This window comes from Haliotis cracherodii, unplaced genomic scaffold, assembly GCF_022045235.1.
Source record: "Haliotis cracherodii isolate W230 unplaced genomic scaffold, xgHalCrac1.p SCAF_14, whole genome shotgun sequence".
In the NCBI taxonomy this organism is placed as follows: domain Eukaryota; kingdom Metazoa; phylum Mollusca; class Gastropoda; order Lepetellida; family Haliotidae; genus Haliotis; species Haliotis cracherodii.
In genome coordinates, this window is record NW_027266269.1 from 8931038 (window position 1) to 8946775 (window position 15738).

The window sequence follows — 15738 nt, forward strand, 5'->3', positions numbered from 1 at the left end:
TAAAGGGCTCATCTTATCATTCTTGTATTGTTGTTTTCATCAAGACATTAATGTACCACGACACATTTGACATTGAAAAACAAGGTAGACATTGTGCCATAACAATTAATAGAATATCAGGAACGTTTGGAAGGCTTGTCACCCAAACGGGAGCCATAGTATCAGCATAGCTAATGTGACTGATTGTGTGTCGTTAACACCACATCTACATTACGTCTGTAAATAATCGAGGCACAGACAATCCTGGAACTGACATCATGAGCATCGATCTATGCAGTGGGGTTACGATGACATGCACAATCCAATTCAGCGATCCGGTAAGCATAAGTGGCGTAAAACCCTCCATATGAACACCCACTTAGGTAATAACATACTGGATCATATGAACATGCTGTATCTGCTGAGGGCGAACATGCTCAGCTGAAACTCTCAAGTGTACAGACGCTTAGGTATGCTTAAAGAATGAATGTGTTTCTTGTTGGTCAGACATTACATTTTCATGATTGGGGTTGTACATGTAGTGCTGGATATGTAACTATGCTTGTCGAAAGAGGCGACTAACAGGATCCGGGGGTCGGACTCGCTGACTTGGTTGATGCATGTCACCGTTTACCAATTGCGTTGATCGATGCCCATGATGTCAATCACTGGATTGTCTGGTCTAGATTTGATTAATTATAGACCGCCGCCCTATAACTGGAATATTGCGGAGTGCGGCAACAACAAACGAATTAATAGGTGCAACATACCAAAGTGCCTTGTCATTGCAAACAATGGATTTACCAGATACCGATACACACCTATCCTTCTGTGGAATAATCTTAGCATTTTGCTCCAGTTATCATCAGGTGTGGTGCTGCTGGTAAACATAACACCCAATTTTTTACAAGAATCGGGCCATTGTCTACTGATGATCGTCCGTAAAACGCCATTGCCCAAGTGTGATGACCTTTGTACACGCCATGTTTAATCGAACACCAGTACCACTAACGCACCACTCACTCCCTTCAGTAGTATGTCCATCTGCGATCATCGCCTGAATGGCTGAAAAATGAACCTCTGAATGGTCAACCGTTTCAGATTCCAGCAGGCTGCTTGGTCCATGGAAAGTGGCATCTCATCCGGTTTGAAAAAGGAATGAGACCCCTCTGCACCCTTTGAGGCTGACCAGTCCACACCTAAGGTGTAAATATCAACTTCCTGGCCAGCCTCCTTTCCTGGTTCTTTTACCTCCTGAATATACTGTGCATCTTTCTTCCTAAAAGAGGGGAACACAACGTCCATTAACTTTTATCACGCCTGGCAATTCTCGAAAGTGATCCCTTGTCAGAATGTAAAGTTAGAAAGTTGTATATTCACGGTCTTGCTACAGTGAATCTATGCTGTCCGGGAAAGGTCAGGCTGACGACTCCAACCCTCACATCCTTGTCAGGCTCAGTACCTACTGGACCAATTTGCACCGTGACAATAGCTCCTGTAGACATCCGTGGTAGTGGTGACGGAAGTCGGGGAACTTCAAGAAGACCCTTCCATTCGTAGAACTGAAAAAAAAACAACACACACACCACCTACACAAGTACTGTAAAGTATGCTTTACAATGTCCGTCAGTTTCTTAGTTTTAACACCACGTTCACAGCAAAAAAAGTGTAGGTTTCCGTCTTCCGGAAACCTTCCGGATACCTTCCCATTTTGGATCCGGCCCGGATACCTTCCGGAAACCTTCCAAAAAAAATGTCAAAATTTGGGGGGTGCATTTTGTTCACTTAAGTGTGAAACACATAAAAAAATTAACTTGAAAATACCAAGCAATTTGAAGGTTGTTGAAGGCATCTGGAAGGTTTCCGGAAGGTTTCCGGAAGGTATCCGGAAGGTATCCGGATGCAAATTTTCTTCATGACTTGCTTCTGGTAAATAATGTTAGCCTGTGCATTACAGGTACATGTTGTAATATTCTGTGTTATTTTAATGGTAAATATCCTCCTAAAACATTTTTGGAGAAGAAAATTGTTCAATTTCATATTTTGTCCTTTTCGGATGTTAATGGTATTTAATGAACAAACATCAGTTCTTGTATAATGATATCCTTAAATTTCATGTCCAGACTTCCAGTTTGTACTGAGAAAAAGAAAAAGTCATTGACAATGTGCTCACTTGGGCCTTTGGTCCTAGTGAGATGATAATAAGACTATTTGTAACGGTACATGTACTTGTTATATCCAAAATACTAACTTCATTGACATTTGCCTCACCCTAGTTTTATGGTACTACAGTAAGCTCTTCCTCAGTTACTGTGAATTATTTTATTAAAAGGGATTGACAGTTAATTTGACACTGGAGTTGTAACCACTGCACATATATGTGTATTCAAATAATATAACAACGATGTGCTTAATACTTCACAAATATCTCCAGAAATAGGCATTTTAGTTATAACTGCAGAAATACTTTATGAATGACCCCTTCACTGTTTCCTTGATCTTACACTTCAACCCCTCATGAGTTATCACTTCTGAGTGTGAATTTGACCTTCAATATCAGTGATAAATATTTCAAAAACATTTCAAAGAGCTATCCAGCACATAAACCAAATATGCAGTCCTTTGGTAGAATTCAACATATCATTGACCAAAATATGGAAGTAATGTAACCAGTAAATGTATAAGAGTTACTAAGACTTCTGTAGAAAAGGCAATTTAAGGGAAAATGTAGTATTTATAGATCACACACGACCTTTTTCCAACTTCGACCCCTGCCCAAAGGAAGAGTTAGACCACAAACAAACTTTTTGTCTGGTTGTGACTTTAACCTTTGACATAACAGATCAATGTGTCATCAGACATTTTCAGAGCAAAGGAAACATGTGTTATTTATCTTGAGATGCCCAAGCAATGCATGGTTTCATAAGATAAGTGTGGCTATTAAACTGAGGCAAAATCATGAAACATCCCCATTTACACAGCTGGCAAATGAAACATAAGCAACAATCAAATTATCAATTTCTTTTATTCATATGCCTATAGTATATCGCACATTGAACAGTGTTCACATGATGGTTCCTGATGCAGTATGCAATTTCATCCTATTCTTCAATACTCATAACAGAGTGTGATAACTGTTCGCTTGACAGTACCTACGGATTATGTTCACCAGTTCAGATGACTTACTTTCCCTCAATCCTCCTTTTCTTTCTATATTGCCATGGATGAACAGGAACCAGGATGAGGGGATACCAGTTAGACTCTATCTCTGCTGCATTGTGTTAGTAGAATTGTGAACTTTCCATTTGGTGTTTGGGTCCACATTTAAAGACAATAAGTCCCATTTATCATTCCTTTCAAGTGTTTACAAGAATTTCCTGAATGTCCTGGAAGAATTCCACTCCAGCTTGGCATTGGTTGGTCTTCTCACATTAGCCAGACCAGCCTTTGTGTGTCCCAGTACCATTTGGCATACTATTTCTCGGTCGGCCTCCATTGAAATAACAGGACCCTCATCATCGCTGTCTGCAAATCACCTCTGATATCTGAAGGGGTGCAGCCTCTGTTTAGGACTCCCTTGTCTGGTCCTTCCAGACTGTCAACCTGGAGTACTCATCCAGGGATCTCAAGCAGGACTTCAGTTTCTGCAGCATTATGTAAAAAGATTTTAGCAATCAAAAAGAATTGTTGCCACATGTACTTACAGATAGAAGGCAGCAAAATCACTTAAGTTGTCATATGTGAGTCTATATGCTAAACATTTAAGATAATCACATCTCAAATCTCAACCAGACAAACCAGTGACTAATGTTATGAACTCGGTCCAGACAAACCGATGATAACTATTATGGACAATATCCCACATCACTGTGGTATGATTACATGTGATCAATGAGCCTACTCAATCCCAACCTTATCTATTAATTAGGCTTGGAATGCTGGGAATCTTTTTAAGAGATGTCATTTAGTGATTGTTTCAACTCATCAACATGGAAAAATATATATTCACAATCCTTGTCATATAGCCAAACTATTGCTGGATGCAGTGTTAAATAAATGATTTGGCTGTAACACTGCTTTGAACAGTATTCCAGATATATCACCGCATGTTAGTTTGATGTGGGAAGAAAGTCCTAAGTGATGCAGGTCTTTGATGAATCCCACGAGTATGTGTATAATGCTGACAAACCTAGCAACATAATCGGGGAGAACCAGGATTTGAACCCATGACTATAGGTTTCTGCTAAGCCCAAGAGATGCAACTCTGCACAGAAAATTGTAGTGCCTTAGATAATAGGACATCCGTGCCTACAGCGATAAGGAACAAACTGAAGACATATTTGCAAAATAACCACATGAACCAAACAGAATAATTTCAAAATATTTACCACTCACTGTTGCTCTTCTATGGTCTTTCTTTGCATTGATGCTGCACGGATGACTGTCTCTTTTATTCATCCGGACATTCTACAAACATAAGTAGCATTCACATCACAGAAATGTCCAAACTGTACATGTTGTACATTTGATTCAAATGAAAAGACCCCGGTTGTGATTCCGACTTAGAACTACCCTAATCATAATAATTCATGTCAAACATTCAGAGATGACATTTATCCCCATATTTAACAAATGTTAAAACAATATTTTGACGACAAAGTCAGGGTCATTCAACACATACATTACATAGGAAATAACTTGTTCGACAATGCAGAGAGATCCTCACCGAGGTGAATATCATTCCATGAATTATTGCCACATTTTCTTGAAATGCAGATTAATGCAATGCAGTATTTACTTTTATTTCTAGGCTATTTGTTTGGCTTTTCCATGGCACTGTTTTGACAGAGATCTAACCTTGATATGACACTTTGTTCAGAAATGATATAAATAAGAGAATACTTTATTATTCCCGAGAAAATTTGGGTTACATTGTAAAAGCACAGAGAAACAAGTATAGGATTCATGATTTAAGTTAAATACACTCGACCCGTGAAGATTCCGGGGTAGACTAGGTCTTCAGCAACCCATGCTTGCCGTAAAAGGCCATTGTGCTTGTCGTAAAAGGTGACTAACGGGATCGGGTGGTCAGACTCTGACTTGGTTGATGCATGTCATTGATCTAAATTCCGTGGCTCGATGCTCATGATATGAATCACTGGGTTGTCGGTCCAGACTCGATTATTTACAGACCGCCGTCATACAGCTGAGTGCGGCGTTAAACAACAAACCAACCTAAATACACTCATACATACACACACAAACACAACATCCAAACACCAGGGTTAGAAATTGGCACTAGTCATTTTGACATTTTAAAGGTTTTGCTATATGCTATCATTTTAGGACTAGTGGACTGAAAGTGTTAGTTTCTACCGCTGCAAACACTAATCAACTAATGAATTGAGTGGTCAGACTAGGTTGTCATCATACTCTGAGGGCATGGATCTTTGCTGAAAATAACAATCACTAGATTGCCTGGTCCATGTTCAATTATTTACAGGCTGCCATCACAGAGCTGGACTATTGTGAGTGTGACTTTTCACATTACATTGAAATATACCATGATGAATACATGTAGTTTGTATTTATCACAAACAAAAATACTCACTCAATACTTGGTATCCTCCCTGAGGATGTCTGTGAACCTGCCAACAAACCCTGAACATGCTGAAACAGAAAACAACTAAGTTGTCTTTATCCTTTCAATGTTTCAGTGTGAATTTGTTGAAAATTGATAAGCTGTCATTATTCATTGTAATCCATATCTCACTTTCAGGTGGTTCAGGTGGCAACACATGATTGGAATTGAATGCCACGTTTTGTTTGACATGCACTTTGCCAGATTTATACCCTTGGTAACTAACCCTCATCATCAAATCCCAGCGTTATGTTGAGAATAAGGACACGACCCTTAAAAGTCTTGCACCTGTAGCTCTTATGCAAGCCCAAATAGAAATACCATGTCACAACAAACACTTGATCATAATAATAACAAAGGGTTTCCGAAAACAACAAAACTAAAAGGCCCTTGACGTTTACAGTAGTAACATGGAGATCAGGAAAATATCTAAATCAATCCATTCCATAAGATCTCTGTATAGAAATCATGGAACATTATGTCTCGAAGCCCTGCTACATACCTGGCATCTGCAAGCTGCTCTTCCTTCCTTCGGCTGTCAATCGAGTTTTCGAAATACTTGACGTCCTCGTTGTGGATGGCTCAGGTGGATTTCGACCGGGATTTCCGAGTTACGGGTGATTGAGAACAATGTATCGATACACGAGGTAAGCATATCGCAATCAAGCATCACGGTGTACATCGAGTACACGAGGTTTGAGTGTTTGTTTACAATTGTGTTCCAAAATGGCGCCCTCGGCCATTCAGGGAATTATGGGTAGACTTGTTTGTCCCGGAATAACACGAGTTGGTCACGAATGACGAGCGGTCATTTCTGCAGCAGTTACGGAAAGAGACGAGGTTGGCCGATTACAGTTCATACAGGCCATATTGGGAGCCGCGGGGATTTCGACAGTGTGTATTAGGAAGTATACCTATGTGGTGTATGGAATATGCGTTTGCCTACCATGCCAGGCAGTGTGACAAGGGATATCCCAGCGGATGTAATATTCCTACAGCAGAAATGTTTCACAACCTCGATTGCAGGGAGCTGAAGAGGTGACATATTCAGACAGAGACCATAATACATAGACTGTTATATGGTCTCTGATTCAGGTAAGGAATATGTTAATCATATTGATCACGTATTAAAGTTATTTATCTTCTGTAAGCCACTTATTCTGTGTTATATATGTTAGTAAATGTGTGATTTAATTTTTGTAGGATAAGCAATCTACCTAATTTATGTTAATCCTTGCTAATGTATATGATGTAGAAATATGTTTACTTACTTGTATTCCTTTATCTAGATACTCTATAGTCACTCATTTTTTTAGTTCATACCGTACCGACTAAACTTACTTTTGCAGGTGTGAATAATCAAGAACAAATTAAATGACAGGAGTTTTGCAACAGTGAACATAGTGAAGTGGAAGATAAGACATTTGAAAGGTATGGATATTTTCACTTGAACTTGTTGAAGAATACCGTGATGACAACTTTATCATGTTGGGAATTTTGGCGTTGGGGTAGCATAGTGGTTGAAGTGCTGAAGACCAAGGTTCGATTCTTGTCATGGGTACAATGTGTGAAGTCTATGTCAGGTGTCCCTTGCTGTGGTATTGCTAAAAACAGCGTAAAACCATACCCACTCATTTGGGGATTCCGGGTTGGAATTGGTCCCCGTCAACCTATGCTAGTTGTAAGAGAGGGTAATACTATAAAGGGAAATAGTACCTCGCCTACTATTGCCTGGTGAAAACAGCACCTTGTTATTTTTTTTACCTTGGGTCTGAATATGCCCGAATACATGAAATTAAACTTGCATGGTCACTTGTAAACACAAATAACTGAGAAATTTTCAAAAAGGTTTACATTAAAAACTAGCATCTACTTGCCGACTCTGATTTGGAGATGCAACTAAACTTATTGTGAAAATATAATATGCTTTGATTTCTTTGAAGTAAAATAAATGCAATTAAACTTGCAAACACAAATAATTGTTAAATGTTAGTCACCTAAAAATAGTTTACATTAGAAATTAGCCTCTGCTCAAATTTACTCATGATTCTGATTGGGAGGTGCAACTAAACTTATCATTGAAAGATCACATGCTTTGAAGTTTTAAGTAGCTTTACTCAGATTAGCTCAATGTCAAGCTGAACCTGAGTCTGGCGAAAATGTCAAGAAACTGGACAACAGGTATACTATATATGTCATATTTATTTTAGTAAGTAGGAAATAAATAGTAATTTTATAGAAATTTCATTTATATATATTTCGGCCAGGAATCAACATGTCTCTCCAGATAACAGACAACAATTAGTTGCCCTTTTTGCCAAATCAAGGTGCTGTTTTCGTCTGAGAAATCAGTGACATTTTGCTGAGGTGCCGTTTTAGCCTCACCCATAAGAGATAACCTAATAGATCAGGTGATCAGGCTCAGTGACCTGGTTCATGGCATCTGACAGTGACCATCTAACAGTGTGGATTGATGTTCACAATATCAATCACTGGATTGTCTAGAATTTTGGGCCTACCTTTAGAATACAGTACCTAACTTTTCAAACAGGTCTCAGTACCCTGTGATGTAATTCGTAGTATTCTGTTGCCTGACACCCTGGCAAAACAATGCCTTGTGATGTCAGGGGTCATTGGATGTGCATATATATGCTCTTTTCAGTGGTCTATCGTCTTCACACGCTATGTTGTTGCATGAGTTTAAATTATTTGTTTACTAAATATTGTTTTAAACATTTATATGTGAACTGGATGGGTAAACAAGCAAAAACTTATTTGAATACCGCTCCAGAATTAGAATACAATATGATATGACAAAAGTACAGTCAAGGAATACAATTATATACATGTTCTAATTATAGAAACTACGTTGTCGGCGCTGTCAGGTCGCATTTTTAGTAGTAATAGTGTACTGCAATATGCGGCAAGGAATAGTATTATAAATTTAAGATGCTATGTACAATCACAAAACCTATTGGATAGCTGAATGTAGTGTTCTACTGATTTAAGAATTTCTAAGTTTATTTTTGACGTCCTTTCAGGACCTAATAGAATTGAATTTAGATCATATCCCTTAACATAATAGTACATATTCTGTCTTAAATCATTGTAATTTGGACATATGAAAAAGAAGTGAAGTGCATCTTCAGTGTGATGGCCACAGCTACATGCAGGATTATCTTATAAATATTGCCTGCGGATGCACATTTTATAACAAGTGCTTGTTTATTTTCTATATACTTTTATTTCATTTTTTTACTTATTACAGTGGTTAAAATGATTATAAATATAAATTGAAACTAATAATGTGCAATAAGCGGGTTATAGCTGAAACGACACCTTAGCAAAACAGCACTGACTGGCGAAATACTCGCCGAAAGCGAAAACGGCGATTATTACTTGACGAAAATGACACCTTATTTTTTTTTTTACCTTGGTAAAATAAATGAAATTAAACTAGGATTGATAACTTGCAAAGACCAATAATTGTGAAATGTTAAAACAGGTTTACAATAGAAATTAGCCTCTACTCCAACTTATCCGATACCCGACTCAATTTATTGTGATAACATGCTTTGAAGTAAAATATATGGAATTAAACACACATCGTCTCATACAAACACAAATGCATGTAGTTGTTAAACGTTGAAACAAGTTTACCTTCGAAATTATTCCCCTACTCCAATTTACTCACCGACTGTTGTGAATGTATTTTTCACTTTAAAGTTTAAAGTACTCAATGTCAAGCTGAAACTGTATTTAAGAATCCTAACATGGTGCAATTTTTCACAATGGCCTTTCGATGTGTCATTTGAACATGTTGAAAGGTTTTACAAGGGATATTTGTAACCCAATACTTTCCGTAACGGGCGACAATGCTCGTCTAAAGAGTTGACTAACGCCATCAGGTTGCGATCAGGCTCGGTGACTTGGTTGATGCATGTCATTGATCCCAATTGTGTGGATCGATGCTCATGATGTCAATCACTGGACTGTCTGGTCCAGACTCGATTATTTACATATAGCCGGAATATTGCTTGAGTGCGGCATAAAACAACAAACCAAATCATAAGTGTGGGATGAATGATTTGAAATTAGCAAGTTTAATGTGACCTTCAATCACTACAACCTGATCTGAGTCTTGAAAAGATATGACTTTGATTCAGTGAAAATTTGCATTATGATAGTTTCAACTGTAGATACAGTTAATCTGTTTGTTGTACAGTTTCTGTATATCAATATATATGTTGTTCAAATAAGCTTTGCCTCTTCACCAACCCTATTCCTCTTTTGGAATAAATAGTGTCTAATAATTCAAACACCATCACCATCATCCTAGTGAACACAACAAAGAAATGCACATCAAAAACGTCATTATTATTATTTCTGATCTCTGATAAATTAGAAAAAAACTGTTATCCAGCAAGATACATTTCCTTGGTCCCAAGAAGCATGGTACATAGTAAACTGACTCGATAAGTTGAATAACAATTGTAAAGGCACAACTGACTAAGCCGTCACTACTCAATTAAGTAATTAACAGACAATTGCAAGTACTAATACCCACCCGACACTAATTGCCCTGTTAATCCCTAGTCCACAAAGAGTTGACATTGAGTTCATTTTGCTAATTAGCTGTTTTTAGAGTAGCAAGGTAATAAACATCAAAGGTGGGGCAGGCTTTGATCATGTGTTCTGTAGAAGAGATGATGTCACTTGTTTTATGTTTATTTAGGATTAGCTACATCCCTTGATGCTACCAAGGCAGCCCTTGAGATTATCAGACAGTTTGGCTAGACACAAACTGATGTCTCCCTTGTAGCACACTATGTGTCAGACACAGACTTTGACCACTCTGTGCAGATGCAAATCAATGCATAAAGAACATTGGGTAGATGATTCAACAATGCCACACAAGTCAAAGTTGGGTTTCACTGTATTTAGAAACAGACGATGGATCCAAAACTTTATAACAGTAATTATGATTAATTTAAACTTTGCCAGGCCAATATTTTGGCAGATTTGCATGTTATAGTTAATCTTTATTTAGTTAATTTTCAAAAAAGATAGGATGAATGATAAAATATGATAATGAGTCATGAATATTTGAATTCAGATCAGAACAAACAGGGAGGGTCACCCTAAAATGTGAGAGTCTCTAGGGGAGACCTTTGACAAAATGGACAATAAAATATAAAGTGCTTTGCATTTTCTTTCAGGGAGGGTTGTGTCAAAAATGAATGAGAACATACCGGTAATACATGACCGGCCCCTTTAATGTAATATACATAGTTTTTAGTTGATGGTTCAGGTTGTACTTTTCAGTTGAATTTCTTATCACTGTCTATGATGGACTACCAATTAACGGTAGATATTTAATATCCATAATAACTTAGATAAATGCTTCTACAGTCTCATCCTAATTTGTCAAAATTTGAATTTCAATATAGCTTCCATTAATGAATTAATGAATTTGGTGAGAATATCTATTGTCTGAATTCCTAATATACTTTCTTTTGTATTTGGTGTGCAAGGGTAGCCTAGTGGGTGAAACAGTCTCTGAAACCCGGGTTCAATTCACCACATGGGTACAATGTGTGAAGCCCATAGCTGGAATATTGCTAACAAGCTGCATGAAACTATACCAACTCACTCGCTCATTATGTTGTATTTTGAGATCACTTACATGACATGTGTTTTGATAATTATGAATAGTTGCATTTATGTATTTATGTATAAGAACCTATGTAACTTAGTTTTGCATAGTCTTGTTTACCCTTCCTTACATTTTGATGTAATGCAAACATTCAACCAAAATTCAGGTGAACCTTGTGGTATTGTTTTAGAAGACCGGATACATTTTTGTATTTTCTGAACACTTTACTGTTTGCAATGGCTTATTTACATGTTCAAAGATTGGTTAAATATCAGTTGCAAGATAAATTGTCAATACCTCACTGTTTGAGAAAACAACTTTAAACATTTGTAAATATGTGTGTGTTTCATAACTTTTGACTAACAAGTTTCTAAAGATGTTATGAAATGTTTCAGGTACCTGGATTTCACAATCTCACACCAGCTACATTTAAGAAGATCTTGCTCACACAATTCAGACAAGGGACTCGCCGGAAGATGAACAGTACTCCTGATAACAACCAACAGATTCACCTCAGAAAGTGATGATTCTGAATGAATAATGCCACATCAGTGTGACTGTAGGTGGTTTATTATGACACTAATGGAGTCTGAATGAATTTATGCCAAAGCACTGTGACTATGTCCAGGTTGTGTACACCGATGCTGACCATACAAATCTGAATGACTTTTGTGGTTTACTGCAGAAACATAATTGACTTTAGATATTTTTCTTCAATAAAATTCTTCTGAGATTTGACTAATTTGTTTATTTAGAAAATGGCATTGAAGCATCTGTTCTGTAAGGCCTTGCAAACACCACTGGTTACTTTATGCTAGTTCCTCTTCTTGCTTGATCAAATTTCAATTTGTGATATGTACCAATGAAATGCCATATAATCAATAAATAATATTTTTTTCCAAAAACATGATTTGTTTTGCTTCATTAGCATAAAGATATATAATACTGATCAGCCATAACATAGGTGCTGAACAAATATGAAATGTACTAATGCCCTGAATGTTTTCCTACTATAAATACTTAACAAAAGTTGTAGTTCCACCTTAGTAGACAAATGGCATTGCTATTTTTTCTGTACTTTATTTAGGTGTTTTCTATGGATGCCATTAGTCTTATGCACCAATTTGGGACAATTGTATTCTGTTTTATATTCCCATGAAACTACACTGTCCCGATATAACAAGTACTGATACCGTTCCAAACTAATCTGTTAATCTCACCAGGGCCAAATGCCAAAGCACATAGCCAATGACTTTCCATTTTTTTGTGAGTGAGAATGCTGTTTTGCCACTTTTAGCAATATTGCAACAATATCATGGTGGCGGACACCAGCAATAAGCTTCACACATTGGACCCATGTCGCAAAACAACTTGTGAACAATGCATGCCCACATATCTCAGTTTGAGGAGGATATTTACCATTAAAATAACATAGAATATTACAACAGGTACCTGTAACTTTTTCTTTTTCTCAGTACAAGCTGGAAGTCTGGACATGAAATTTAAGGATATCATTATACAAGAACTGATGTTTGTTCATTAAATACCATTAACATCCGAAAAGGACAAAATATGAAATTGAACAATTTTCTTCTCCAAAAATGTTTTAGGAGGATATTTACCATTAAAATAACACAGAATATTACAACAGGTACCTGTAATGCACAGGCTAACATTATTTACCAGAAGCAAGTCATGAAGAAAATTTGCATCCGGATACCTTCCGGATACCTTCCGGAAACCTTCCGGAAACCTTCCAGATGCCTTCAACAACCTTCAAATTGCTTGGTATTTTCAAGTTAATTTTTTTATGTGTTTCACACTTAAGTGAACAAAATGCACCCCCCAAATTTTGACATTTTTTTTGGAAGGTTTCCGGAAGGTTTCCGGAAGGTATCCGGGCCGGATCCAAAATGGGAAGGTATTTTTGCTGTGGTTCTAGCATATCTAATTTTGGGGTCGGGCCAGTTCAATACTAGTAGGTAGGTTGGTAGGTAGGTATGTAGGCTGAATTATATAAAGTCATAATGGCCCTTAAGAGATATTGAAAGGTAATGACCCAAAAGAATATACATTTTTATTGGGTAAAGTTGGGGTGAGGGTACAGGTAGTTGAGATAAGGGACTTGGGACGCCAGTAATGTTAAGTGGGGGTTGGCTTGTGCTCTTGAGTGTTGGCAGTGTTCAATAATGAGGGTGGTGTAGGTTTATTTGACAGCGTTCTTAACAGAAATATTGTTTATGTCTGCGGGTCGAGTGGCACATTGAGGGACTTCAGCATTGACCTATGGAATATATTATGTTTAAGATTTGAGTTTAATTGAAGATGTGAGAAGTGAGTTCGGACATGTGAGGAGACGACACAGGGGGTGAGAATGCGGAGAAGGTGGCTACATGTGTAGAAGTGTGGACCTCGTAGGTGACAACTTTCAGCGGCGAGAAAAGGGACATTTCTACGTCACACATATGTTCAATATTAGATATAACACTAAACACCTAAATATTATTTACTAGAAACCATATCAAAAGAAACCCTCTTCCAATAAAACAAAATGTCGTCCATGCTTATTCCCGGAGTACTATTCATCTGAAGTGACTTCAACTCTTCCCCGACTGCCGCTTGTGTTTCAATGTTTCTTCCGGTCGACCAGCCAGAGCACATCACCCGTCAACTGAACGTCTGTCCCACACTTCACCACAGTCATCAATGGGGGAGGGTTGGGGGAATCAAAGTCCTTTCAGGGTAGGTTTCACTTATATCTAACCCTGAGGGAGAGGGATTTTACGTGCGCTCTCCGTCTCCATGCGTATTTCGCACACGGCCCTGCTATTGACCAATCATTTTTACTTGCATGCACTTCAGCTCAATCAGGTTTCTTGTAAACATAACTCAACATATATTCTATTTCCGATCAAACATGCAAATTTGTCACTGTTGATGACACTGCATTTATCAGTTCACTCTTTGTAAAGATTATTGACAAGGAAAACGAGACAGAATTTTATATATTTGCTCTATAGGCAGCATAAAGATGTGGATTTCATTCGGTACGCAGGGGAGACAATTTTAGAGTAAACACTCAGCACTGGATAGCAGAGTTATAATTGTGAAAAACAGAGAAATCTATGAACCTGACTTTTTCCAAGTACACCCTACTCAGTTTCCAAAAAGTGTTTAGTTTAGGATACCCCCAAAATGATGCTTTCTGTATTTCAAGTTCGAGAACCCTCAAAGATCTCAGACAATGCAACCTCTGTATTAATGTGTTGCTTTTGTTCACGTTAATGTGTTATTTAGATATAAGGTTTTATTTTAAACAGCATTTTGGTAAGCGTTTGTTTCTGGTTTAGTTGAGGAGAAGTAACTCTGTGTGTTGGGAATTGATTCCAAACTCCACCTTCCTTTGTCAACTCTAATAGCTGTCCTCATGCCGGTTAGATTTACTTGCATCAATGTGCACAACACATTTTGTCAGTGTGGTGTACTTGTAAATACATCTCATTAATCTTGAGGCTCATTAAAGCAGGATGAAATTTGGAGAAGACTTCCAAACATTAACTCTTAACAGGTGGATTTTATGTGCGCTTCATACACTCACGAAATAATATCATAAATCGTCTTGTTAATTTGCTGTGGACTGTATGAACTAACATCAGAAGGATGAAGTGATGACATAAAAACTAAAACACGCATGTACCTAGACAACTGTATGAACTAACATCAGAAGGATAAAGTGATGGCATAAAAACTAAAACACGCATGTACCTAGACAACTGTATGAATTAACATCAGAAGGATGAAGTGATGGCATAAAAACTAAAACACGCATGTACCTAGACAACTGTATGAACTAACATCAGAAGAATGAAGTGATGACATAAAAACTAAAACACGCATGTACCTAGACAACTGTATGAACTAACATCAGAAGGATGAAGTGATGACATAAAAACTAAAACACGCATGTACCTAGACAACTGTATGAACTAACATCAGAAGGATGAAGTGATGACATAAAAACTAAAACACGCATGTACCTAGACAACTGTATGAACTAACATCAGAAGGATGAAGTGATGACATAAAAACTAAAACACGCATGTACCTAGACAACTGTATGAACTAACATCAGAAGGATGAAGTGATGACATAAAAACTAAAACACGCCTGTACCTAGACAACTGTATGAACTAACATCAAAAGGATGAAGTGATGGCATAAAAACTAAAACACGCATGCACCTTGACAACTGTATGAGTAAGTGAATGAGTGAGTGAGTGAGTGAGTGAGTGAGTATGCTTTTTACGCCGCCTTTAGCAATATTCCATCAATATCACTGCGGGGGACACCACAAATGGGCTTCACACATGACAACTGTATGAACTAACATCAGAAGGATGAAGTGATGGCATTAAAACTAAAACACGCATGTACCTAGACAACTGTATGAACTAACATCAGA

General features: G+C 37.5%; 2 long non-coding RNA genes across 3 annotated transcripts; one reads left to right on the plus strand and one right to left on the minus strand.

The window, feature by feature from the left end:
- Positions 1-2953: 2953 nt before the first annotated feature.
- LOC139460517 (uncharacterized) lies at positions 2954-6351 on the minus strand. 2 transcript variants are annotated; one of them, XR_011652801.1, is made up of 4 exons: positions 6123-6351; positions 5591-5649; positions 4375-4446; positions 2954-3623 (listed from the first exon to the last, which is right to left on the minus strand). It is a non-coding gene; the product is annotated as an uncharacterized lncRNA (long non-coding RNA). The 2 variants fall into 2 exon arrangements; XR_011652800.1 differs by having other exon boundaries at positions 4368-4446.
- Positions 6352-6475: 124 nt separating this feature from the next.
- On the plus strand, positions 6476-12031 carry LOC139460518 (uncharacterized). The gene is made up of 3 exons (XR_011652802.1): positions 6476-6715; positions 6970-7051; positions 11672-12031. It is a non-coding gene; the product is annotated as an uncharacterized lncRNA (long non-coding RNA).
- Positions 12032-15738: the final 3707 nt, after the last annotated feature.